At 38.8% G+C, this 26,752-nt stretch overlaps 1 pseudogene; it reads left to right on the top strand.

Moving 5' to 3' along the window:
- The first annotated feature begins 24,068 nt into the window (after positions 1-24,068).
- LOC140531924 (creatine kinase B-type pseudogene) lies at positions 24,069-25,301 on the top strand (annotated as a pseudogene).
- The last annotated feature ends 1,451 nt before the right edge of the window (positions 25,302-26,752 follow it).

Raw genomic sequence — 26,752 nt, 5'->3', positions numbered from 1 at the left:
AAAATGTAATTATAGTAACATTTCATAGTTTTGATGGGGAAATGTTTAAAATAAATCCAGGATTTTCTTATTCAGCAGTTCTGTCCCTTTGTATCACTGAAGGACATCAGTGACAAAGGATTCAAAAGATTTTTTTTCATACTACAGAGCCAGTGTGGCTGCAAAGGAGTGACCTGACTTCAGTCTGCTGTCATGAATCACCAACGATTTTGTCATCTCAGTTCTTTTAATTTTTAGAGTGTACAATGAAATAAGAGGCAGCAAGTCTTCCTATCCAAAGGGAGTATATAGCAGGAATAAGTATGTGTGTGTACAGATGTGTATATGTATGTATATGTATGTATAACCTACATATATGTATATATACATATGTAATCTTTTAAAACTTGATTTCTCAAGTTAGCAAATTTGGACCAGTGTATGAGAATAATACATTCACACTATTATTTCTCAGTCCTACATGATTTATAGTTATATATGTGATTAGTATCAAAAATATTTTTTGGATATTGTATTCAATTTTTAAAATTCATTTAATTTATGTTCACTTTATTGCCTTCTTAAAGGAGAAAAATCTAATGGACTTTTGTGATGTCTTGAGGTAGTAAGAAAAATAAGCAATTAGATATAAAATAATTTTACATGATTAAGTAGACACAAAAGGCAGAAAAGCTGAATGAATCTATTAGCTTAAAGAACAAAACATTTCACACAGATGCCAAACTTCAGAACTATCCTGGATTTCCATTCTCATGCCCATTTCTGATATGTTGTTAATTCTTCTCAGTTCTACATCCACAACATCTCTCTCCTTTGTCAATCAATCTACTATGTACCAGGTACTATGGTAAGTGCTGGGGGGATATACACAAAAGTGAAAGAGTTTCTGCCGTCATGTGTGTATGTGCATACATATATGGATATATACATACACATACACATATATGGATATATGCATATACACTTTTCTGTACATATGCATATACAGAAAATTAAAACAAGGCAATTTGGGGGAAAGAGGTAAAGTAGGAACTGAAATGATCAAGAAAGACTTCATGTAGAACATGGAGCTTGAGCTAAGTCTTGAAGGCCTGCCTGGCCAGTTCATTGATGCTATTTGTGCTGAAAAGATACAGGAATGTTCTTCCCTTTACATCCCCCACATTCCCACCCTTAAGAGATCATTAGCATTGCTACAATGAACATCAAGACTTGGAGGCATTGACTGCAAGGTAAGAGCAGTCACTGAACATTCCACTCACCTCCACTCATCAGTGAAGTTCTTCCTATCTACTGATATTCTACCTGGTCTCATTCCTGCATGATTAATAACCTCTCAACCCTCTTTCTCTTCCCATCTCTTTAATACTGAATCTCAGGTTACTGAAAAGTAAACTCCCCTTCAACTCTAGTCACCCACTCTTTTTAATGCCTACTACTTCAAACCAAATGCCTTCTCCCCAATGCCTTACTCCATATCTTCTCATGCCTTTGACTATATTTTACGAAACTCTTGCTCTATAATTAGCAGATTTTTCTTCATTTTAGATTTTTAGCTAGATCAGTGAGATCTGGTTCTTCCCATGAAACTATATCTATAACTATAATTTTCATTCTGGCTGCATGTTTTCTCTTACCTTTCACTAATGGATTTCTCCATTGCCACTTCTAGACTCTTCATTTTCCACCATCATTCAGCTATCTCTTCTTGAGGTTTATGCCATCCAAATTTATTACCTATTCCTGATCTTAGTGGCTGTTATCTACTGACCCCCAAAACATTTTCTAAACTTTCTTTACCATTCTAGAATCTAGTACAGTCTCCCTTTCAAGTCCAATTTTTACCTTCATATACTGTGATGCCTTCTGCCACTGTCTCCTCCTTCACCCCTGTCTCGCCTGATGAAGTGACCTTACTCCTCACCAAAGCTAACTTCTCTTCTTGTTCAAATGATCCCATGCCATCCTATCTCCTCCAAAAAAATTCACCCTTCTACCATCCCCACTCTTTCACTTATTTTCCATTTTTCCCTTTCTAGTGGTTCATTCTGTGCTACCTACAAACATGCCCTTGTCTACTCCACCCTGAAAAAAACCTCCCTGCTAAGTGTAGTCCCAATTTCTCTGTCTTCCATAGCTAAACTCCTCAAAAAGGTTACTGGCTATAATAGGTGCCTCTGCTCTCTTTCCTCCCATTCACTTTTTAAGACCTTCCAACCTTCTCGTTGACTTTCAGCCTTCTCCTTCCATTGAAATTGCTCTTTCCAAAGTTACTAATGATCTCTTTATTGCCAAATCCAGTGATTTTTCTCAGTCCTCATTCTCCTTGACCCCTCTGCAGTGTTTGACCCCGTTGATCATTCTCTGTTTCTTGGTTTTTGGGACACCACTCCTGGTTTTCTTCGTACCTCTCTGACCATTCTTTCTCTGTCTTCTTTACTGGATCCTCCTGATCACACACTTTAACCATGTGTATCCCCCTCAGGGTTCTGTCCCGGGCCCTCTTCTCTCTCTACAATTGCTTCCCTTGATGATCTCATCAACTTCAGTGGATTAATTACCATCTCTTTACCTAAAATTCTCAAATCTACTTATCTGCTCCCAAACTCTCCCCTTTCCTCCTATCTCATATCTCCAATTGCTTTTTAGATATCTTGAACTGGATGTCCCATAGACATCTTAAATTCAGCATGCCCAAATACCCCGAAAGAAACTCATTTTGTTTCCCCTTAAACCCTCCCCACCCACTCCTATTGTTCCTATTACCGTTGGGGGCAACACAATTCTCCCAATTCTTCAAGGTCACAATCTAAAAGTCATTCTAGACTTCGCACAATCTCTCACCCCTCACATCTAGTCTGTTGCCAAGGCCTGCCAATTTCATCTTTGCAACATCTTTCAAATATAATCCCTTCTCTCCTTGGGCTCTGCTACCGCCCAATTATTGTAGGCCCTCTTCAACTCATGCCTGGACTACTATAATAACCCATTGGTGGGTCTGCCTGGCTCCAGTCACTCCCTGCTTCAATCCATCCTCCATTCAAGCAGTAAAGTGATTTTTCTAATGTGCAAGCTCACCATGTCACCCTCTTCCACCACTAAATAAACTCCAGTGGCTTCCTATTGCCTCTGAGATCAGATACAAAATGTTCTATTTGGCATTCAGAACCTTTTATAACATAGCCTTCACCTCCCTTCCAGTCTTCTTACACCTTACTCCCTGACATCTACCCTTCAGTCTAGTGACAGTGTCTCCTGGCTGATCCAAGAACTCCCTCTCTCAGCTCCAGGCATATTCTCTAGCTGTCCGCCATGCCTAAAATATACATACACGCATACATATACACATTTATGCATGTATATTCTGTGTATATATACATAGGTGTGTACATATTATGTATACATACCCATATGTGTGTATGTATATTATGTGTGTATGTATATATACATATATATTCTATCCACTCACTTCCCTAGTTTTCTCTAAGTCTCAACTAAAATCCCTTCTTTTACTGAAAGTCTTCAAACCATCCCCTTACGTCCAGTACTTTTTTTCTGTTAATTATTTCTTACTTATCCTGTATATAGCTTGCTTTGTATATATCTATTTGCATGTTGTTTTCCTCATTCAACTGTAAGCTCCTTGAAGGCAGAGGCTGTCTTTTGCCTCTTCTTGTATTTCCAGTGCTTGGCGCAGTGCCTATTACATAGCAGGCACTTAATAAATATGGATTGAATGATTGATTGCCTTCAACATACATATTGAAGTGATGGCAAAATCCAGTTCACAACCATCTCTGTGTAACTGAAGTGTTGTGGAAAAGTAATAAGTCTGTAAATGGTCATAGGAGTTGAGGAGATTGAGGAAGTGGGAAATGGTGTATTTCAGGGGACATCAAAACCCTAAAACACACTGCCTCCCAGTTTCTCAATCTACTCAGCTCCCATGATCTACTTACTACACTTCAACTACACAAAGATGGTTATATCTTGCTATCACCCAAAAATGCCCTGCTTTCATGATCAAGAACTCTGAAATTCCTTTCTTTGATCTCCGGTTCCTATCATTAATTCTCTACCCTTGTTTTACTCCTCCCAAATTTATTCATCAACCTTGCCATGACCTGTAATGTCTATATCCCTCAATACTTTGTCAGAGCATAACTCCTGTGTAACTACTGTACTCTCCTCCCTTCTTGATCTCAATCCCTTAGTAAACCAATTCAACTTTATAGTATACTCTATTTGGACTGCTTGTTCCCTTGTCCTATTACCATTGGTACACTACCAAATTTCAACCCTAAATTACTTTCACTTTCTGCCTTCTCTGCTCTGATTCTTGTGCTGCTGAATGGAGTCCCCCATAAATTATTGTGTTTTTTTCTTTTTGTTATCATAACTCAACTAGGTCCTCATCACAATAAGACAATTCTTTTATTCAGCCCACAATAATCAGTCTCCTCTTGTCTAAGGTCTTTTCTTCATTCTTGCTATTGATTAACCTGCTTGCTATTATGTGGTGTGTGTGTGTGTATGTCTATGATGCTTCATCTCCATCTCCTATAATTCAACCACCCCAACTTCTTTCAAAAGTTGTGTGAGTTTAGTCCTAAAGCTCTCATTCTATAAGTCCTTCCAAACTTTGTTGTTCTCAAAATAGAGGATTATGTTGTTAATTTAAACAACAAAGCTTTCGGGGGGGCAGAGCCAAGATGGCGGAGTAGAAAGACGCACATACACATAGCTCCGAACCCACAACCCATAGAACATCTACAAAGAAGTAACTCATGGCGAATTCTGCACCCAGAGGCCACAGAACATTGGAGCGAGGGAGATTTCTGTTCCGGAGAGACCTGCAAACCTCTCGCAAAAGGTCCTTCGAGCCACGGACTGGGCGCCAGGACTGGGAGCTGAGTACAGCCCTGCCCTGGCCGCGGCACCGAGAGGAAAAGATCCGAGCGGGCTTCAGGGACGGGATCTCCAGCAGCCGCATGGGTCCCTCCACCCACAGGTGATGGGGGTCCATGAGAAGCTCTCTTTGGTGGGTCAAGAGGGAAGTGGGGTGCCCCCATAACTCAGGCCCCCTCAGGAGGCAACAACAGCGGAGGCGGGAGCAGACCCGGGCTTCCCAAGCAGGCAGGAGCCCGGATCCATTGTTGAAGGTCTCCTCATAAACCCCCTGAGGGAACTGAGCCCGTGAGGCGGCCCTGCCCCCACCCGGGCAGCTGAACTTAATCTCACACTGAATAGCAGCCCTGCCCCCGCCAAAAGCCCTGAGGCAGGCAAGCAGCATTTGATTCTCAGACCCCCAAGCGCTGGCTGGGAGGATCCGAAGGTGAGGTGGGTGTGAGGAGAATATTCAGAGCTCAAGTCACTGGCTGGGAAAATGCCCAGAAAAGGGAAAAAACCAAGACTATTGAGGGTTACTTTCTTGGTGAGCAGGTTTCTCCTCCCCTCCCTTCTGATGAGGAAGAGCGGTGCTCACCATCAGGGGAAGACACGGAAGTCAGTGCTTCTAAATCCTAGCCCACTCGATGGGATCAGTTCTGGGAAAAGGCCTTAAAGAGCCCAAACAATTTTCAAAATCATGATAGAGAGGTGGAGGAAAAACTGGGAAGAGTAATAAAAGACTTGCAAGCAAAGTATGAACAACAAATCAGCACCCTGCTAAAGGAGACCCAAAAAAAAGTGGAAGAAAATAACACCCTGAAAAATAGGCTAACTCAATTGGCAAAGGAGGTTCAAGAAGCCAAGGAGGAGAAGAATGCTTTCAAAAGCAGAATTAGTCAAATGGAAAAGGAGATTCAAAAGCTCACTGAAGAAAATAATTCTTTCAAAATTAGAATGGAACAGATGGAGGCTAATGACTTTATGAGAAACCAAGAAATCACAAAATAAAACCAAAAGAATGAAAAAATGAAAGATAATGTGAAATATCTCATTGGAAAAACAACTGACCTGGAGAATAAATCCAGGAGAGACAATTTAAAAATTATGGGTCTACCTGAAAGTAAGGATCAAAAAAAGAGCCTAGACATCATCTTTCGTGAAATTATCAAGGAAAACTGCCCTGAGATTCTAGAACCAGAGGGCAAAATAAGTATTTAAGGAATCCACAGATCACCGCCTGAAAGAGATCCAAAAAGAGAAACTCCTAGGAACATTGTGGCCAAATTCCAGAGTTCCCTGGTCAAGGAGAAAATATTGCAAGCAGCTAGAAAGAAACAATTCAAGTATTGTGGAAATACAATCAGGATAACACAAGATCTAGCAGCTTCCACATTAAGGGATCGAAGGGCGTGGAATAGGATATTCCAGAAGTAAAAGGAACTAGGACTAAAACCAAGAATCACCAACCCAGCAAAACTGAGTATAATACTTCAGGGGAAAAAATGGTCATTCAATGAAATAGAGGACTTTCAAGCATTCTTGATGAAAAGACCAGAGCTGAAAAGAAAATTTGACTTTCAAACACAAGAATGAAGAGAAGCATGAAAAAGTAAATAGCAAAGAGAAGTCATAAGGGACTTTACAAAAGTTGAACTGTTTACATTCCTACATGGAAAGACAATATTTGTAACTCTTGAAACTATTCAGCATCTGGGTACAGGGTGGGATAACACACACACACACATGCACACGCACACACACACACACACACATAGAGACAGTGCACAGAGTGAGCTGAAGAGGAGGGGATCATATCTTAAAAAAAAAAAATGAAATCAAGCAGTGAGAGAGAAATATATTGGGAGGAGAAAGGGAGAAATGGAATGGGGCAAATTATCTCTCATAAAAGATGCAAGCAAAAGATTTTTTAGTGAAGGGAAAAAGAGGGGAGGTGAGAGAAAAACATGAAGTTTACTCTCATCACATTCCACTAAAGGAAGGAATAAAATGCACAGTCATTTTGGTATGAAAACCTATCTTACAATACAGGAAAGTGGGGGATAAGAGGATAAGCAGGGTAGGGGGGATGATGGAAGGGAGGGCACAGGGAGGAGGGAGCAATTTGAGGTCAACACTCATGGGGAGGGTCAGGATCAAAAGAGAGAACAGAAGTAATGGGGGACAGGATAGGATGGAGGGAAATATAATTAGTTCTTACACAACACTACTATTATGGAAGTCATTTGCAAAACTACACAGATCTGGCCTATATTGAATTGCTTGCCTTCCAAAGGGAAGGGGTGGGGAGGGAGGGAGGGCAGATTGGCAGACAGGGGCAATTAGAACGCTTGGTGTTTTGGGGTGGGGGGAGGGGACAAAAAGGGAGAAAATGTGGAACCCAAAATTTTGTGAAAATGAATGTTAAAACTTAAATAAATTAATAAAAATAAATAAATAAATGAATTCAAGCCTTTCTGTTTCCTCAAAAGATGAAAACAGAAAATTTCAGTCATTCCATTGCCCAAACGCTTGCACTTACGCAACTATTTGGTGTTTTGTTGAAAAAAGCATGTATATGTGGAATTTCAAAGGGTTTAGAATTCTTTCCAATATTGGCCATTCTTTCCCCCAATTAACTATTTTATTTCAAATAGTGTTGTTGGAAAATTCAATAATTCAGCAGACATTTAAAAAATACCTACCTTGTGCAAGCCCTGGGAATGAAAAGAACAGTCCCTGCTCTCAAGGAGATTTTTTTTTTTTTTTTTAGTTTCTTTTTTTTTTTTATTTTGTAATGTTTAACAATCACTGCCATACAATTGAGATTTTATCCCCCGCACCTACCCCCCACTCCCCCCCTTCCTCCCCATGACTGCATACAATTCTGTATAGATTCTACATATACTTTCTTATTGAGTATATTTTCACTATAGTCATGCTATGTAGTCAGACTAAGATAAATGAAAGAAATCGTATAACAAATCAGAACATGATACACAAACACATACACATACACAAACATGATCTGCTACAATATGTGAGTGACTTCCATATTTCTCTCTCTGAGTGTGGCAGGCATTTTGCCTTGAGATCCTCCATTGGGATTTTTTTTTTTTTGGTAGGAAGTTCTTGTGTTATTACAAAAATCTAAGTCTACCAGAAAAAACTCTCACACACTGTGGTTGTTGCTGTGCATAAAGTTCTCCTGGTTCTGCTCCTTTCACTCAGCATCAGGTCATATAAGTCCTTCCAGGCCTCTCTGAAGTCTTCTTGTTCATCATTTCTTATGGCACAATAGTACTCCATTACATTCATATACCATAATTTATTCAGCCATTCCCCAATTGATGGACATCCCCTTGACTTCCAGTTTTTGGCAACTACATAGAGTGCTGCTGTAAATATTTTTGTACATGTGGGACCCTTTCCCATTTTTATGATCTCTTGGAGATATAGTCCTAGTAGCGATATTGCTGGGTCAAAGGGTATGCACATTTTTGTAGCCCTTTGGGCATAGTTCCAAATTGCTCTCCAGAATGGTTGGATGCGCTCGCAGCTCCACCAACAATGAATTAGTGTTCCAACTTTCCCACATCCTCTCCAGCATTTATCATTTTCTTGTTCTGTCATGTTTGCCAATCTTATAGGTGTGATGTGGTACCTCAGAGTTGTTTTGATTTGCATCTCTCTAACCAATAGTGATTTAGAGCATTTTTTCATATGATTCTAGATAGCCTTAACCTCTTCCTCTGAAAATTGCCTGTTCATATCCTTTGACCATTTATCAATTGGGGAATGACTTGTATGATTATACATTTGGATCAGTTCTCTATATATTCTAGAAATGAGGCCTTTATCCCCGAGCTTAGCTGTAAAAATTCTTTCCCAATTTACTACATCCCTCCGGATTTTGGTTGCATTGGGTTTGGTTGTGCAAAAACTTCTCAGTTTAATGTAATCAAAGTTATCCATTTTGCATTTCATAATGCATTCTATCTCTCCTTTAGTAAAGAATTCTTCCCTTCTCCATAGATCTGATAAATACACTATTCCTTGCTTCTCCAGTTTATTCATGGTATCAATCTTTATACCTAAATCATGTACCCATTTGGACTTTATTCTTGTGTACGGTGTCAGGTATGGGTCTATGCCTAATTTCTGCCACACTGTTATCCAGTTTTCCCAGCAATTTTTGTCAAACAATGAGTTCTTATCCCAGAAGCTGGGGTCCTTGGGTTTATCAAACAGAAGGTTGCTATATTCCTTGCCTACTGCATCTTCTCAAGGAGATTTTATTCTATCAGAGAACTGATCACGCAACAAAATAAGTAAATACTAAGAGAGAGCACATCCTAAATACTAATGGGATTAGAGAAGGAGTTATGGACAATACGGTACCTGACTCAAGACTTGAAGAAAGGTGTGGGTTCTAAGAGGTCGATTTTAGAGAATGTGAATTCCAACCATGAGTGTGTGTGTTTGCCCTTCGCTGCCAAAAAAGACCATGCCATCAGAGAAATGATGACATGGCTTGCACTTGACTTTGTTTTGAGTGAAGGAGGGCTGTGCAGGTCACCAGCCTCACTTCTCCTCCAGAGCCATCTGAATCCAGTGACCCGATATTCATCAGGGTGACTGGAGATGACCCAGGATGAGGCCATTGAGGTTAAGTGACATATCCAAGGTCACACAGCTAGTGAGTATCAAGTGTCTGAGGTGAGATTTGAACTCAGGTCCTCCTGACTCCTGCAGTGGTGCTCTATCCACTGCATCACCTAGCTGCCCCCAGTCATGAGTGACAGACTATGCAAAAGAGAGTTGTGCTGGTTGTCCACCATGGATGGAACACATTTTCTCTTTGCTTCTCTCTCTTGAAATCTCTAGTTTCCCTACCTTGTCTCCACTTACTTGATCACCACCTTGATTCATGATCTCACCCACATTTTCAAAATAGCCTCCCAACATCTCTCCCCCACTTCTGATTACTCTGCCCTCTTATTCACCCACTACAGAGCTGCCCCTTCAAAAAGAAAGGCTTGAGCAAATCATTCCCCTGGTCAAAAATATTCAATAACAACCTACGCTTCTCAAATAAAATATAAACTTCTCAACTTGGCTTTTAAAACTCTCCAGTTGGAGTCCAGTCTGTTTCTCCAGGAAATTTCTGCCCTACCTACATCATGCATTACAGCAAAATGAATCTACTTGATGTCCTTGAGATTTCATTTTCCTCCTTTGCATAGGCTGTCACCCATGACTGGAATACACAATCTCTGAAATCAACCTCTTAGCATCCTTGCCTTCCTCCAAGTCTCAAGCAAGGTTCTGTATTTTGCATCACTCCTTACCTGATCCCTCTAGTTTTTAGGATACTCTCTCCTAGTATTGAATTATTTCATTATATGATCAGTCCTCCAATAGAATAAACTCTCCTTGACAGCAGGGACTTATTTTTGCCTTTATGTTCCCAGGGCTTAAAACAGTGTCTTGCACAATGTAGATTTTTTTTTTTAATTAAGCAATTTTGCTTAATTGTTGAATTTTCCGACAATACTACTTGAAATAAAATAGTTCAAAGGGGGTGGGGAATGGTGTGGTGGTCAGAAGTGGAAAGAGTTTTAAAGTCTTTGAAATTCCATATATACAGTTTTTTTTCAAAAAATCTCTAATAGTTGCATAAGTGCAAATGTTTAGGCAACTGAATAACTGAAATTTTCCATTTTCATCCATTTGAGGAAAGAGAAAGCTTTCACCTTAAAAATCATCATCCTCTATTTCAAGAACACCACAAATCTGGAAGGACTTAAAGGATGAGAGCTTTAGGATTAAACTCACACAACTTTAGAAAGTTAAAGTGGTTGAATTATACTATCCTGAGGCTTTTAGAGAAAATAGATATTGAGCAAGGTGCTTATAGAAAACTTGAGGAAAGATATGCCCAATTTATGTTGTTTTTCAAGGAAGAAAATGGAAATGTGGAGTCAACCTTTAAATTTTAAAGTTTTTAAATTTTTAAAAAATCATTTTAAATGGTTTTTAAAATTGCCCTTGGTGATTTCAACATCTCAACATACTGATCTAACTGACATATTATTCAGCTCAATTCTACAAAGATTAATTAACACCTACTATATGAAAGCCCCATGTTGCATGCTCAGGATGGATACATGAAATATGATATAACTTCTATCCTCAAAAGGTTTCTAATTTAATAAAAGGATAAATTTTTATTCATCATATTTACATAGCACTTCTTAACTTTTTTATGTGTTTTTACAATATTCCAGTTTTATCCTCATGATTAACATTCCCTCACATTCCTTGTGAAGGAAGCAGGATGAAAATCATTATCATTTATTGAGGAAATGAAATTCAAATATGTTACCTGACTTGCCCAAAAGGAGGCAGCTTGTTGGTTGCAGAGTCAGTATTAGAATTAAAGTTTCCTGATTTTATGTACAATGCACTGGTTAAGTCCAATGGAGGATAGATATCATCCTACTAGATAACCAAGCCTAAGGAAATAGTGAAGACATATTACTTACATTATAGAAGTTAATAATAGGGAATATCATGCAAATCCATTATATTTCATAAGTATCTTGGTCTTATTTAGGGGTTAAAAGTTTTAGAATTGATATAATAGAAGACAATCTGACCTTTTTGTTGTCATACATGATCTTTGGCCAAATTACAGCATAGGGTTTGCGTTCAATTAGGCATAAAATATACAAGGGAAAATGGAAAAGTAATTTTGCAGAAATTAAGTTTTGGTCAGCATTTACGTAAACTAACAAAATGAAGTCCAAATAGATATGTCTAAGTATAAAAAGTGACATCATAAAAAATGTAAAATATTTCATTCATTCAGGATCCTGGAAGGAGATACCATTCACAGTGATTTAGGGTATGAGGTCTAGCCATATAATCTCCACTGAGAAAGGACTGACCACATCTAGATTTCTAATATGCTTTCACTTGACAAAGATACTTTTCATCCTTTAGCCAGGTCTGCGATGCTCTTTCTTTCCTTCCTCTCCCCCAGAGTAACCATTAAACATGGCATGGCTGGTTATTTCAATTTCTTATGTGTATAATAGGATTTAGAATGAGCTTCTTTCTGCTAGTCAAGTTGTTTGTGATAGTTGTGTCAAATGCCCAGGGTGGGCTGGGGAAGGCAAGGGTAAGCAGAAATTGTATTGCCAGTGTTTAACATCACCAACGTTTTTCCAGATTTTTTAAAATATTTTTCACCTTGTATAGTACTTTTGTCTTCTTATCTTATTCATACAACTTTAGTTAGTATAGACGGCACATTTTTTGTCCTATGTTTATTGGTTTAAAGAATTCATCTTGAAAATTGTCACTCCACCATCTTGACAATTATATGACTCTCTCTCTCTCTTTTTCTCCCTCTCTCTCTCTCTCTCTCTCTCCCCACATATATATATATATATACACACACACACACACACATATATACATAATTATGTGATTGTCAATATACATACAGATATGAGTCTATATATACTATGTATATATACACACATTTGTCTATATCTACATGTGTGTATATATCTGTAGTAAAACAATCATAACATTTTAATAGATTTGAAAATTAGTCATGTTTTATGTGATCCATGAAATTAAAAAGACAAATGCACACATATATGTATATCTACATTCATGTAAAGAAATCCAGAAGCCAGAAGAGGAAAACATTGTAAAGAAATTTAAATGATGATAAATGTAGATAGAAATACACATATGTGAGTATATATATATTTACACTATAATATCTATAATATAATACATTAAATATAATATAATATACTTTATATGTAATATAGTGTATAATTTATATATACTATAATATCTATAATATATATGTATTACTAATACATTGCACACATATGTGATATAGTGCTACGCTGCTCCATGTTGTACTTACTCTGCTCTATTCCAAAAAGGACCACCCTTCTAGAGTCTTTTCCAGCCATAGATTTATTCTCATCAAGATTCAACAAATACTTTGATTTCAAATTTATCTTCTTAATGTTTCTCCTTTATTTGCTACACATTTCATGCTTTGTACAATCGCATGTATAAAGCTGAGTTCTTTTTTGTTTTTTAGTCAGGTCTTTTCTTAGATTTTTGTCTTCTACAAATTATTAGTCATCTCTAGAGTTATTCTCTTTCCTGTGTTTTAACTACCTTGTTATTATATTTAGATTGTTGCATAAACTAATGCAATTTTTTTTGTCATTCCCCCATTAGAGACCTATTACTTTGATTTGAAATTCTACAGCAAAATACACTTTTTATCTCCCTTTCTTAGGTGTAGTCCATTGCCAGGAAATGCATGCCAGTCTTGCATTTTAAGCCTTGGCTGCAAGTTCATATTGTACTATCAGGTACCAAATTCTTTACCAACTATTCATTTTTCAAACATGCAATTCTGATAAAAAAAAAAAGCAATATCTATGCCTCTGAGTTCTTCAGTTTTTATTGCCCCAAATATGTAATCCTTATCAATGATTACATTGATTACCTTATCAAACTAACTTCTGACAGTTTAATCAGAAATGGGTAGTTAGTAGCATCAGGTTTGACAGTTTCTACTAAGCTATCTGCCATAACCTGTACACATGCCCTGGGAAGTGAGGTTAACTCATTCCCTAGGGAAATTCTAGAATAAATTATTAAAGGTGTTGTTGGGGGGGGGGGGGCAGAGCCAAGATGGCAGAATGGAGAGGTGCACATATGCAGGGTCTCCCCATACAGCTTCTGGAGTACCTGTAGAGAGGGACTCTCCACGGGTTTTGGAGCAGCAGAGGTGGAGGGTGGCAGAGTGGAGGGGATTTCCAGCCCAGGGTGACCTGGGAGGCCCACAGGAGGTGTCAGTGGCACTGGACGCAGGGCAGAGGGCAGAGCCCAGCCCAGCCTTGGCCACGTGGTGGGGCTCGTGGGCAGCCCTCAGAGGTGGAGTCTCTGGTCTTGGAGTCCCCAGTCACAGCAGTGGGACCACGGATGCCTCAACCCACAGGCACCAGGGGTTGATGACAGGGGTTTTTCCACTAGCCAGGAAAGAAGAGGGACCTTCCCGTGGCTCCGGCCTCAGGCAGCGGGCTGCAGGAGCTGCATCTGCCTGTGGTGGGAGTTCTCATAGCGGCCCCTGCAGCAGCCTGAGACCATTGCGGGATCATGAAATCCCCTGGGGGCACTGAGGGAGCTGGTCTTTGTCTCCCACTGAGTTGTGGCCCTGCCCCCATAACTTGACTGAATCCCGCTCCCCCAGTGCTAGCTTGGCAGAACTGGAGGTCAGGTGCCTGTGGAGAGGAAACTCTGCTAAGATTCTGGGCACAAAAAACCTTTCCTGCACCTAGACCAGTACTCACTTGATTGTGCCACCTTGGAAGAACTGATATCTTACAGGTCCCCAGAGTATACCCTCCTCTTGACAAAGGACCCAAAAGTCAAGTAACTGGTTGGGAAAATGCCCCAAAAAGGGGGAAAAAAATAACACCATAGAAGATTATGTTCTTGATGAACAGATATCTCCTCCCATCCTTTCAGATGAGGAAGAACAATGCTCACCATCAGGGAAAGACATAAAAGTCAAGGCTTCTGTATCCCAAACATCCAAAATAAATATTCAATGGGCTCAGGCCATGGAAGAGCTCAAAAAAGGATTTTGAAAATCAAGTTAGAGAGGTGGAGGAAAAACTGGGAAGAGAAATGAGAGAGATGCAAGAAAAGCATGAAAAGCAGGTCAACACCTTGCTAAAGGAGACCCCAAAAAATGCTGAAGAAAATAACACCTTGAAAAGTAGGCTAACTCAATTGGCAAAAGAGGTTCAAAAAGCCAATGAGGAGAAGAATGCTTTAAAAAACAGAATTAGCCAAATGGAAAAGGAGGTTCAAAAGCTCACTGAAGAAAATAGTTCCTTAAAAATTAGAACGGAACAGATGGAGGCTAATGACTTTATGAGAAACCAAGAAATCACAAAACAAAACCAAAAGAATGAAAAAATGGAAAATAATGTGAAATATCTCATTGGAAAAACAACTGACCTGGAAAATAGATCCAGGAGAGACAATTTAAAAATTATGAAAGCCATGATCAAAAAAGAGCCTAGACATCATCTTTCATGAAGTTATCAAGGAAAACTGCCCTGAGATTCTAGAACCAGAGGGCAAAATAAGTATTTAAGGAATCTACAGATCACCACCTGAAAGAGATCCAAAAAGAGAAACTCCTAGGAACATTGTGGCCAAATTCCAGAGTTCCCTGGTCAAGGAGAAAATATTGCAAGCAGTTAGAAAAAAATAATTCAAGTATTGTGGAAATACAATTAGGATAACACAAGATCTAGCAGCTTCTACATTAAGGGATCAAAGGGCATGGAATAAGATATTCCAGAAGTCAAAGAACTAGGCCTAAAACCAAGAATCACCTACCCAGCAAAACTGAGTATAATACTTCAGGGGAAAAAATGGTCATTCAACAAAATAGAGGACTTTCAAGTATTCTTGATGAAAAGACCAGAGCTGAAAAGAAAATTTGACCTTCAAACACAAGAATGAAGAGAAGCATGAAAAGGTAAACAGTAAAGAGGAATCATAAGGGACTTACTAAAGTTGAACTATTTACATTCCTGCATGGAAAGACAATATTTGTAACTCTTGAAACTTTTTTCAGTATCTGGGTAGTTGGTAGGATTACACACATACACATACACACACACACACACAGATAGAGAGAGACAGAGAGCACAGGGTGATTTGAATAGGATGGGATCATATCTTAAAATAATGAAATTAAGTGGTAAGAGAAATATATTGAGAGGAGAAAGGGAGAAATGGAAAAGAGGCAAATAAAAGACTTTTCAGTGGAGGGAAAAAGGGGGGAGGTGAGGAAAAAACATGAAGCTTACTCTCATCACATTCCACTAAAGGAAGGAATAAAATGCACACTCATTTTGGTATGAAAAACTATCTTACAATACAGGAAAGTGGGGGATAAGGGGATAAGCAGGGTGGGGGGGATGATGGAAGGGAGGGCAGTGGGAGGAGGGAGCAATTTGAAGTCAATACTCTTGGGGAGGGTCAGGATCAAAAGAGAGAATAGAAGCAATGGGGGGCAGGATAGGATGGAAGGAATTATAGTTAGCCTTACACAACATGACTATTATGGAAATCATTTGCAAAACTACACAGATATGGTCTATATTGAATTGCCTACCTTCCCAAAGGGAATGGGTGGGGAGGGAGGGATGGGGAGAAGTTGGAACTCAAAGTTTTAGGAACAACTGTTGAGTATTGTTCTTGCAACTAGGAAATAGAAATACAGATAATGGGGTATAGAAAATTATCTTGCCCTACAGGACAAAAGAAAAGATGGGGATAATGGAAGGGAGGGATGTTAGAAGAGAAGGCAGATTGGTGATAGGGGCAATTAGAATGTTCAGTGTTTTGGGGTGGGGGAGGGGAGTAATGGGGAGAAAATTTGGAATCCAAAATTTTGTGGAAATGAATGTTGAACAATTAAATAAATAAATTTAAAATAAATAAATAAATGAAATTTAAAAAATTGTCTAAAAACTGTAAGTCCCACAAGGATGGTTTCAACTCATCACAAAATTCTAAAGTGGATGATATCAGAAGGAAAGCTGAGATGACAATAGAAATTCAATAATGAGAAAAATAATTGCATCTTTCTAAGACTCAATTAAATAGCTTTTGTTTCCTCAAAAAAAAAAAGGTGTTGTTAATGGATCTATAGAAAAAAACATCAGTGATCAAAAAAGAAAATATCATAGCTTTATCAGGATCAGGTTACACCTAACTGAATTATTACAGAAAAACCATAAGTACACTTCAAATCTTTTGCTAAATTTTAGGAAAGCATCTGAATACAATATTCTTATAGAAGAGCTGGAGAAATGTGGGTTCATTAAAATGAACTGAATAGTTGGATTCAGAGAGTAGTCATTAAGTTATTAAGTATCCTAGGGATCTGTGGTTCATCCTTTGCTTTAGACTTACATAAATGAATTGGATAAATAGTTGGATAAAAGTAGGAATAATATCTATTACACTGAATAACAGGGTCAAGACTCGAAAAAGATCATGACAGGCTAGATAGAAAATTAGGTTGACTAGATCAAATTTAAAAGAAATTAATGTAAAGTTTTACATTTAGGTTTCAAAAAATGACTTTACAAATACAAGACAGTGGAGTTAAGCTAGAGAGTAAGTGATCTGCAAAAAGGACCTAAGACTGTAATGGAATCAGCTAGATGGTGGTACAGTGACTCTGGACTCAGAGTCAGAAGGACTTGAGTTGAAATTTGGCCTCAGACATTAGCTGTGTGATGCTGGATAAGTCACTTAACCTTTATCTGTCTCAGTTTCCTCGTCTGTAAAATGGGGACAATAATAACACCTACCTCCCCTGGTTGTTGGGAACAGTTAAATGAGATAATATTTGCAAAGCACTTAGTACCAAGCCCACAGTAGGTGCTTAACAAATACTTGTTTCCTCCCTTCCTATAAACTCAATGTGAAGCACTTCATAACATCAATAAGATACCAAAAGTCAAAAGAACTCATTCAGTCTTAGGCTACATGGAGAAGCATATCTTGCAGGAAGGAGACTGTAGTCTCACTATACTCTGACTTCTTGTACTCATTTCTGGACATTGTACTTCTCAAAGAATATTCATAACCTGGACCAGGATGGTGAAAGACTCTCAATCCGTGAGGACAAGTTAAAGAAACTGGTGCTTTAGCTTTGAGAAGAAAAGATTCAAGATGGACAGACATGATAACGATCTTTACGTACATGACATTCTGTCATGAGAGAAAAAGAATTCTCTTTGTTCTACTTAGATCTAGAGTGAAAAACTATGAGCAATGGGAGGAAGTAGAAAAGCAGATTTAACTCTGATTTAACTAGCAATCAGAGCCATTCAAAAGAAGAATGGATTGCCTGTGAGGTGGTTGTTTCCTCATCCCTGAAGTCTCAAAACCAAGTCTGGCTGATCACTTTTCAGGTTGTTTGTAGCATGGGATTCCTTTGCGATTCTGTGAAGACCTAGATCTCTCTAGGTTTAGGGCAAGAAGACAAAGAGGTGCCTCATTATCCCTCAGCAGGAATTCACTAACCATCCTTGTTTCTTTCTTCTTCTCAACTCTTCCTGGGCAATTTCTCACTAAGACAACTGGCAGACAAAAAAAAAAATCCAGTTAGTTTGTCCTTTCATTCTGTCTTTGTTGCCTAATGGCTTTCTGGTCAGGAGTAGTTCTCAATATCTCTTTCTAGATTGCTCTCAGAAAGGCTGTCATCATCCAGTATTTCATGGGGGAAAATGATTATTAATCTGTAAGTTGGTAATCCCTTTTGAGACGGAATCATGGAATATGTAAAACATGACTAATATTCAAATCTATTAAAGATATGCTATAATTATTTTACAAATCATAACAACAATCATGGTAAAATAGCTTCTAATTATTAAGAAGACAACTAAATTTTACTGTCTCATGATCAAAACTAGTTAGTGCTTATGGGTGAATGGTAATACCAAGTAAAACAAGTCACAGAATCTTCTAGTCATAAAAGTAACAACTGAGAGATGCCAAAAAAGGACGTCACACAGGAAATTAGACTATGTCTATTTGACAAAGACCCTACAACCATATAGACTGTGCAAGAATCCAACTCCCTTACACTTTTGGAGTATCTTATCATTTTACATTCTTTTTTACATTTTATTTTTTTTTAATTATGGAATAAAACAAGCATTTCTATAACACAGCACAATAAAAAAGATGATTGTACATGATGCTGCAAATCTACTATGCACAACTTATTTCTTTCAAATATACAAAATTAATCCTGCAAATTTCTTTTCCCCCTTTTTTATTCCCTCCTCCACTGCTTTAGAGATGGCTGTCATTAGACACAAATAGGTATAGATAGATGGTAGAGAGAGAGAGAGAGAGAGAGAGAGAGAGAGAGAGAGAGAGAGAGAGAGAGAGAAATGGATAGATGGATAGATGTACACATACATACATACACACACAAACACACACATATGTCAAATATATATGTCTATATATATTTCTATTTAAGAATTCTTTCTCTGGATGCAGATGGTGTCCTCCATTTGTCCCTTATAGTTAATTTAGGTATTTATAACAGTCAAAATAACTTATTCACTCAAAGTTGCTCTTAAAGCAATATTACTGTTACTGTATAAAATGGTTCTGCTCATTTCATTCATCATTATTTCTTTACTTCCTTTACCCCTATGTCTGAGCGTTCCTTCTTTCCAGTTATTATCATGCTCAGCTCACTATTCCACATTCTATCTCCCAGATTTGAAATGCTCCCTAAAGGCTGTCTTTTATGGATTCCTCATAGAGCCACCCATTTTAATCCCTTCTTCCCTCTTTCTACCCATACCATTTTGTTCAGTTTCTTTTTTGTCCCTGTGTCTGCCCATTCATCTTTTCCTTCCATGTCTTGGTCTTTCATGGATACCCAGTCTTTTTGTTGGATTTCTCAACATCTCCCACACTGTCTTATCTTCCCTTAGCTTCCTCCCTCTCACTATACCACCTACCTCAACTAAAAGGAAATAAATTAAAATTTTCATTATCTGATAGTCAGAATAAAAATTAGGTTGCAGTTGAATTTTACTTCCTAAGCTGAGAGAGAGAGAGAGAGAGAGAGAGAGAGAGAGAGAGAGAGAGAGAGAGAGAGAGAGAGAGAGGGAGGGAGGGAGGGAGGGAGGGAGGGAGGGAGGGAGGGAGGGAGGGAGGGAGGGAGGGAGGGAGGGAGGGAGGGAGACAGAGACAGAGACAGAGACAGTTGTAGTGAAGTTGTCTTTATCTCACTTGACTCACTGCTTTCCCTAATCATAATCTTGAATTTATTGACAAAAAGGGAATTTTTACAAATTTTAATTTAGGTATCATGTGTTAATTTTCAAAGCCTGAGTACTTTTAAAAACCCCGCCTCACAAATCTGGAGTTGTTATTCTCTTTGGTCTTACTGCGTCATAACATGCAAATAGAAAACCTCTCATTATAAGAAACTACAGGTAGCTCTGAGGGAAAAAATTGTTTTTCACAGCACTGATTTTCCAGTAACTTGAAAGACATCCATCAACTCAATTATCCTAAAATTGTCATCCAATTTGTTTCTCTACGGGAGAGTTTAGTTGGCTTATATCACAAAGAACAGAAAATTAGGTATTTTCTTAAGCATGTGTATCCTACTCTCTTCAATTTGCTAAGTCTTTGATAAAGATATCTAGAAATAAACCTAGTGAAGGAAGACCTTACAAAACATTATTGGATGGCTATGTTTTAAATTTATGAAAAATTAATATTCAATTTTATAAGTACATTTGGTCAGAGGACAATTTCTACCAAATATTTCATTCTTAAAAATCTTGCCTCCTTTATCTCAAATGATATTGTACTTTCTAAGTTCTTTTTTCATCTGTCTGATTGATCCTTTTTTGTCTCTTCCAGTAGCTTTCTTTCTAGTCCCCTAAATACGGGCATTCCTCAAAGTTCCATCCTTATTCCTTTCTTGTTTTCTCAGTCCCCATGTTGATGAAAGGAGAGCTGCCTAAGTGTGAATGTAACCCATATACCAGGCCAAGGTTGGTGTTTCTACATATATAGGACTCTAAATTGAATGAGAGAATTAAGGAGTCAAAATGAGTCAGGAACTTTGGGAAGAAAGACATTCTTCTCTACTTCTTCTTCAAGAGGACTCATTCCATCCCAGATTGAGAGAAATTTGGAAACTATTAACATTCAGAGGAGGCTGGGTCCTCAATATATCCCTGATTTCCCTTGAGACTGACAAATTTTCCTATGACTGAAATGGGAACCTCTTGGTTAAGTTGAGATCTTATCTCTCTTCTATCTAAAGAGCTCGTTCACTCTTAGGTATTTTCTTGTGTATCTTAATCTGCATAATTTCTCCAATTTCTGTTTGCTTTTTTGCTTAGGTAAGTTAATTTACTTGATCTTCACCATTTGTGATGGTCTTTTATATAACCTGTATTTTGTAGGAAGAAGCCAAGCCAGGAGATGTAAGCTTAGGACAACCCTCCTACTTAAGAGTAACTAAGGAAGCAACTTTTGTTAAGAAGAAAAAAATAACAACTTATCATAGGCCTAGACCAGCAACATTTGTGGGGCAGATGGATATGATTCTAGTTCAGCACTCCATTGGAGACTGGAAGAAAAAGTATGCAGTCTGATGATGCTCCCTCCCCTCCCCTAGCTATTATATCATCTCTTCTTTACGCAAAGGTGGCCCAGACTTTGGATCATATCATCATCTCTCTCATCAGCCATATTTAGACAACCCCATGTGGCAACATACATAGGCAACACAAACCTTACATAAGCCACGACCCTCTCCTGTCTCTATCTAGTCCCCTTATAACACACTACAGGCAGTCTAGCCCTGTCTATTCCTCCCTCTGTGCTTTCCAGAATTCTTGTTCAATAGCTTTTAAAACTTCCCTTCATTTTAAACCTCTTTCTTCCAGATTTCCTTCATTTAATGGCACTCACATAAAAGACAGAAGATCCCTATCTGAACTCCACTTTCTATCACACCACTTGAGATGCTGGTCCTGAAGGGAAAGTTGATATTGCTCCCTGCTACCATTTCCAAACTCTTCTGACACCATCACTCAGGAGTTTTTCCTCCTTTCTTGTTCACTCTCTAGCAATTTGCTATCCAGTCAAGATTCTAGTAGCACACACACACACACACACACATACACACATATGCACGCACGCAAGCACACACACACGGATTCTCCCTCCTTTCTCAAGGAATTGAGTAGTTGTCTCAACATCTTCTCATCTTTCCCCAATTCATCACCTTATATTAGGAGAATTCGATATTCATCTTGCTGCCCTGTCTTCCCAATTCCTCACTCTTCTTAAATCCCATAACCTACAACTACTCTTCTACATCTTAGTTACACATAGGGATGATCACACCCTTGATCTCAACATCACCCACATGTTTTACCACTTTAACAATCTAAAACACTAAAATTCTCCTATCAGATCCTATCATTCCATTGCTTCCTATGCTTTACCCCTGCTAATCCTTTTTAATCCTCCTCATCCACATCAGAACTTCTAACCTTTCCCTACCTCAGTGCTATCTGTTCTAACCTCATTTTCTGCCCTTCTCAATATCAACCTTATAATTATTCAGTTAAAAGCTCTTCTGTCCTCTGCTCTTGAACCCCTAAAGGTCACACTTTGCCATGTCCCAAACCCAGCTTACCACCACCACCATCTCTGCTCCTTTTCACCAATTACAAATTTATGTCATCTCATCTCAATTGATCCTTCATCTTAACAAGAATCCTTTGGCCTAATTGACACTCCATTTTACGCCCCACGGAGGCTATTCCAAACCTTTCCTTGAGCCTCCCAAGCCAAGCCTCCTATATATTTTCTCCTGTATATTTTGAACCAGATACAGCATAGACATCTCAAATTCAACATGTCCCAAACAGAGCTCATTGTCTCTCCTCTAAATGCTGTTGCTCCTCCAAACTTCCCTGTTTCTGTCAAAGGTACTTTCAGTCCACTCAGATTTACAACCTCGACTGCTCACTCTCCCTTACCCTATATATCTAATTAGTTGACACATCTCATCATTTCTACCTTCACAGTATCTCTCATATCTGTCTCCTCTCTACTCACATGCTACCTGATCCTGGTTTAGGTTCTCATCACCTCTTGCCTAGACTGGTAGAACCACCTGCTCATTGATTTCCCTATCTCAAGTCTCTACCCATTTCAGTCATCTTTCACATAGTTTCCAAAGTGATTTTCCTTATGAGCAAATGTGATCGTGTCAATCCCACACTTAATAAAATCCATTGTCTCCTTATCGCTTCTAGGATCAAACATATATGCCTCTGTTTAACATTTAAGACACTTCATTACCTGGCCCCAATTTCTCTTTATACATTACATATAATTATACATTACTCCCTTTCATGCAATTAATGATGCAGCCAAATTGACTTATTGCTGTTCCTTACACAAGATAATCCATCTCCCAATTTCTTGCCATTGCATTGATTATCACCAATGTCTGAGATCAGATTCCCATGATTCCACTGCTCTACCTATTTACCTAGGCATAAGTTTTTCTCTTAACACTTTTCTTCTTCCACTAAAAAAAAAAATGGTATGATAAGACGAAACAAGAGAAGCTGAGTGAAGATAAGACCTTGTTCCCAACAATTACGGTGGTTTGTGAGGAAATTTAGGGAAATAATCACAGATAAAAAAGTGATGCTAATTATCCAAGGAGGTCCATTTGAGGTGAGTATTTTGTCTGTCATTATGTATGCATGCTTCCAATAACTATGTTGTAGGCTTTGCTCAGATAAAAATGCTAAAAAGAATCAATGCGGCTCATAAATAGTTTTTAAAATTTTCTAATGGTTCATTATATCTTCAGGAAAAAATATCCTTTAACATTAATGCAGGTATAAAATTAAACATGTTAGGGAAAGAAAAGTTAAATCAGTCTGTAAAGTAGCATTTGTTAAGTGTCCACTATGTGTTAGGCACTGTGCTAAGCATTGGAGATACAAGGGAAAGGAAAAAAACAAAAAATAAACAAGCAGCCCAGACCCTTCTTTCTAGGAGCTCATAGTCTAATGCATTTGCTTAAGGTCACATAGTAAGTATATGTCAAAGATAAGACTGAAACCCCAGGTGATCCTGCCTCTGACACTGCCTGTCTTCATTCCACACTACTTTTCATATATTATTTCAAAGTAAAAAATGTAAAATGTATGATTTTTAAAAAACTACTCTTTGATTTTTATATCAGGAATAAATCTATTATACTTGACTACTTAAAAAAGCATATCATACCTGTATGTATATTTACCTAATGTAGTAAGGGCAGAATTAGAGAACACATCGTAATGATGATGAACTTGTACCCAGGCCACTTTTAGGGAAACAGTTCAGTTCTCAAGTACTCAGAATAATGAAACAATCCCTCTCCTGGCTGCTAAGTACAAAGAGCCACTGACTAAATGGATTTGTAAAAACAAGTGACCTGGGACTCTGACTGAGCTCGGGCTAAGATGGCCTGGGGTCGCAGCACAGCAGCCACGATAGTAGCAGTATCCTCCCAATCTTCTTATCTCCTGTGAACCCCGGAGCACCCTTGCCACAACATCGTGAAGTCCCACTTCTCCACTGAGGAGGAATATCTGGACCTCTCCTTGCATAGCAACCACATGGCTAGGGTGCTGAAGCCTGACCTCTATGAAAAACTCTGGGATAAAGCTACATCAAGCTGCTTCACCCTGGATGATGTCATCCAGACCTGTGTGGACAACCCAGGACACTCATTCATCAGCACTGTGGGCTGTGTGGCCAGAGATGAAGAGAGCTACAACATTCTCAAGGAACTGTTTGATCCTATTATTGAGGACTGACATGGAGGCTACAAGCCTTCAGATGAGCATTAGGCTGATCTTAACCATGGCAATCTGCAGGGTGGCAATGAACTGAATCCTAACTATGTTTAGTTCTCCTGTTCGAACTGATCAGAGCATCGATTTTGCCTGCCCCTACGTTGCAGCTGAGGTGAGCACCATGCATAGAGAAGCTATCTGTGGGAGCTCTGGCCAGCCTGAAAGGCGACCTGAATGGGAAGTACTATGCTTTGAAAAACATGACTGAGCAGGAACAGGAGCAGTTGATTGATGACTACTTTCTCTTCAACAAGCCTGTTCCCCACTCCTCTTGGTGTCTGGCATGGCCCAAGACTGGCCCGATGGCAAGGGCATTTGGCACAATGACAATAAGACCTTTCTGGTGTTGATCGTGGAGGAAGATCACCTGAGGGTCATCTCCATGCAGCAGGGAAATAACATAAAAGAGGTGTTCACACGTTTCTGCATGGGGCTCACCCAGACTGAACCCCTTTTTAAGACCAAGAACTAAGAGTTCACATGGAATCTTCACCTGGGCTACATCCTGACATGCCCCTCTAACTTTGGCATAGAACTACATGCAGGTGTCCACATCAAAGTTCCCCACCTGGGCAAGAAAGAGAAGTTTGGTGAGGTGCTGGAGAAACTGAGGCTACAAAAGAGGGGGCCGGGGGTGGGGTGTGGACACAGCAGCTGTGGGTGGTGTCTGATATCTCCAATGCTGACCGGCTAGGCTTCTCAGAGGTGGAGTTGGTGCAGATGGTGGTGGATGGTGTGAAGTTGCTCATTGAGATGGAGAAGCATTTGGAGCAGGGACAGTCCATCAATGACCTTATGCCAGGCCAGAAAAGAGCAGTTGAATTCTGGGCTTCCTAATTTATTGGATGAATAAATAACCACCATCCTTCCCACCTATGGTACCCTGTGGGGGGATGCAGTCTACTTAATCATGCTGTAGAGAAGTCTTCCTTCCAATCTTTTGGTGTTAGAGTTTTTGTTTTGTTTTGTTTTTTGATGACTGAGATGTTGCTAAATGCTGAAATAATAAACTTGTTTTGGCCTAAAACAAATAACGATTGGCCTGTACTCAAATATTCCCTTCCCTTTCTTTCTGTTGAGAATAGCAAGAGACTTAGAACTTCTCTGAGGGATAAAGGTGAGGCTACTATCCTCCTTACAACCTAACAGAAATGGTAAATCAGAAGCATATAGAAGTTACAGCAAATGTGTGAACTTAAGCAAGACTGAACTTAGGCTTTGGCCCCCAGGCTGTTGCTATTTCTTTCCTGTGTATAGGTGATTGAACAGTGATCCTGAAATGGATATTATGACCTTGAGGACAATCTGGTGAGTTTGAAAGGTCAAAGATCCTGGCTCTCTTGGCAAGAGAAGTTTCTGCATCGGAGGAGATAATCATCAACAGAAGGAAAAGTTCAACTCTGACCTGGCTTGCCAGAGGATATGGACCTGGAAGAAGTTGTTTGGGTAGTGCAGAGCTGAGATGAAATAAAAAATGCCAATTTATTAGTCTCACAAAATGCTTTATGCTTTGAATAGTTTTAGTCTCAACTTCCTAAGAGAGCATAACAATAGTTATGTGCTATTTTAAGTCTTTTTTCCCCAATTGTATGCTTGTGGAAATCTTTTGTTTAGCATTTCTTTTGTGTAGAAGAAATAAATAACTGTTCAACATGATCTAGAATTTATAATATATATACCTTTTACTCTTGCCCTTTATGTAGACTCTACACGTGAGCCAAAAATAAACTTGACATAATTTCTCCTGGGACCCCAAAGTAGAGACATAAAGAATATGAGAAGGGGAGAAAAAAAAAGAATCTGACCTTTCTTTTGATGTTTAGGTTTCCCAAAGATTGAGCTCCGTCCACCCTTGGATCCTAAGCTGAGATGAGTCCCTTAGTGGACTTATTCCTTAGTCCTATTCTTAGTCCCTATTCCTACTAACAGTTGCTATTGTTACATGTAAATTATTATTCTAATATCATAATTTGTCCTATAAGGAATGAACAGATAAATTTGTCCAACTGAGAAATCATCACCAAGACAAAATCAGAGTTCCTCAAATATCTCTTAGTATGGCTGTCCTCTTAGCTATATCCAGGTTCATTGTGCTATAAGAATCACCAGCCACTCAAATTCACAACTCCACACCCCCAGCATTGCATCTCCATGTCAGACTAAACCAAATGAGACATGAATTCAAAATAAATCAAAACAGAATGTCAAGGCAAAATCAAGGAATTGACTCCAGTGTTAGAAATTCTCAGCACCATTCCTCAGTGGTTGCCATCCTCAAAAGTCTCATG

The sequence above is a fragment of the Notamacropus eugenii genome, chromosome 3 (assembly GCF_028372415.1).
Source record: "Notamacropus eugenii isolate mMacEug1 chromosome 3, mMacEug1.pri_v2, whole genome shotgun sequence".
Classification (NCBI taxonomy): Eukaryota; Metazoa; Chordata; class Mammalia; order Diprotodontia; family Macropodidae; genus Notamacropus; species Notamacropus eugenii.
This window is presented reverse-complemented; position numbering and strand designations above follow the sequence as displayed.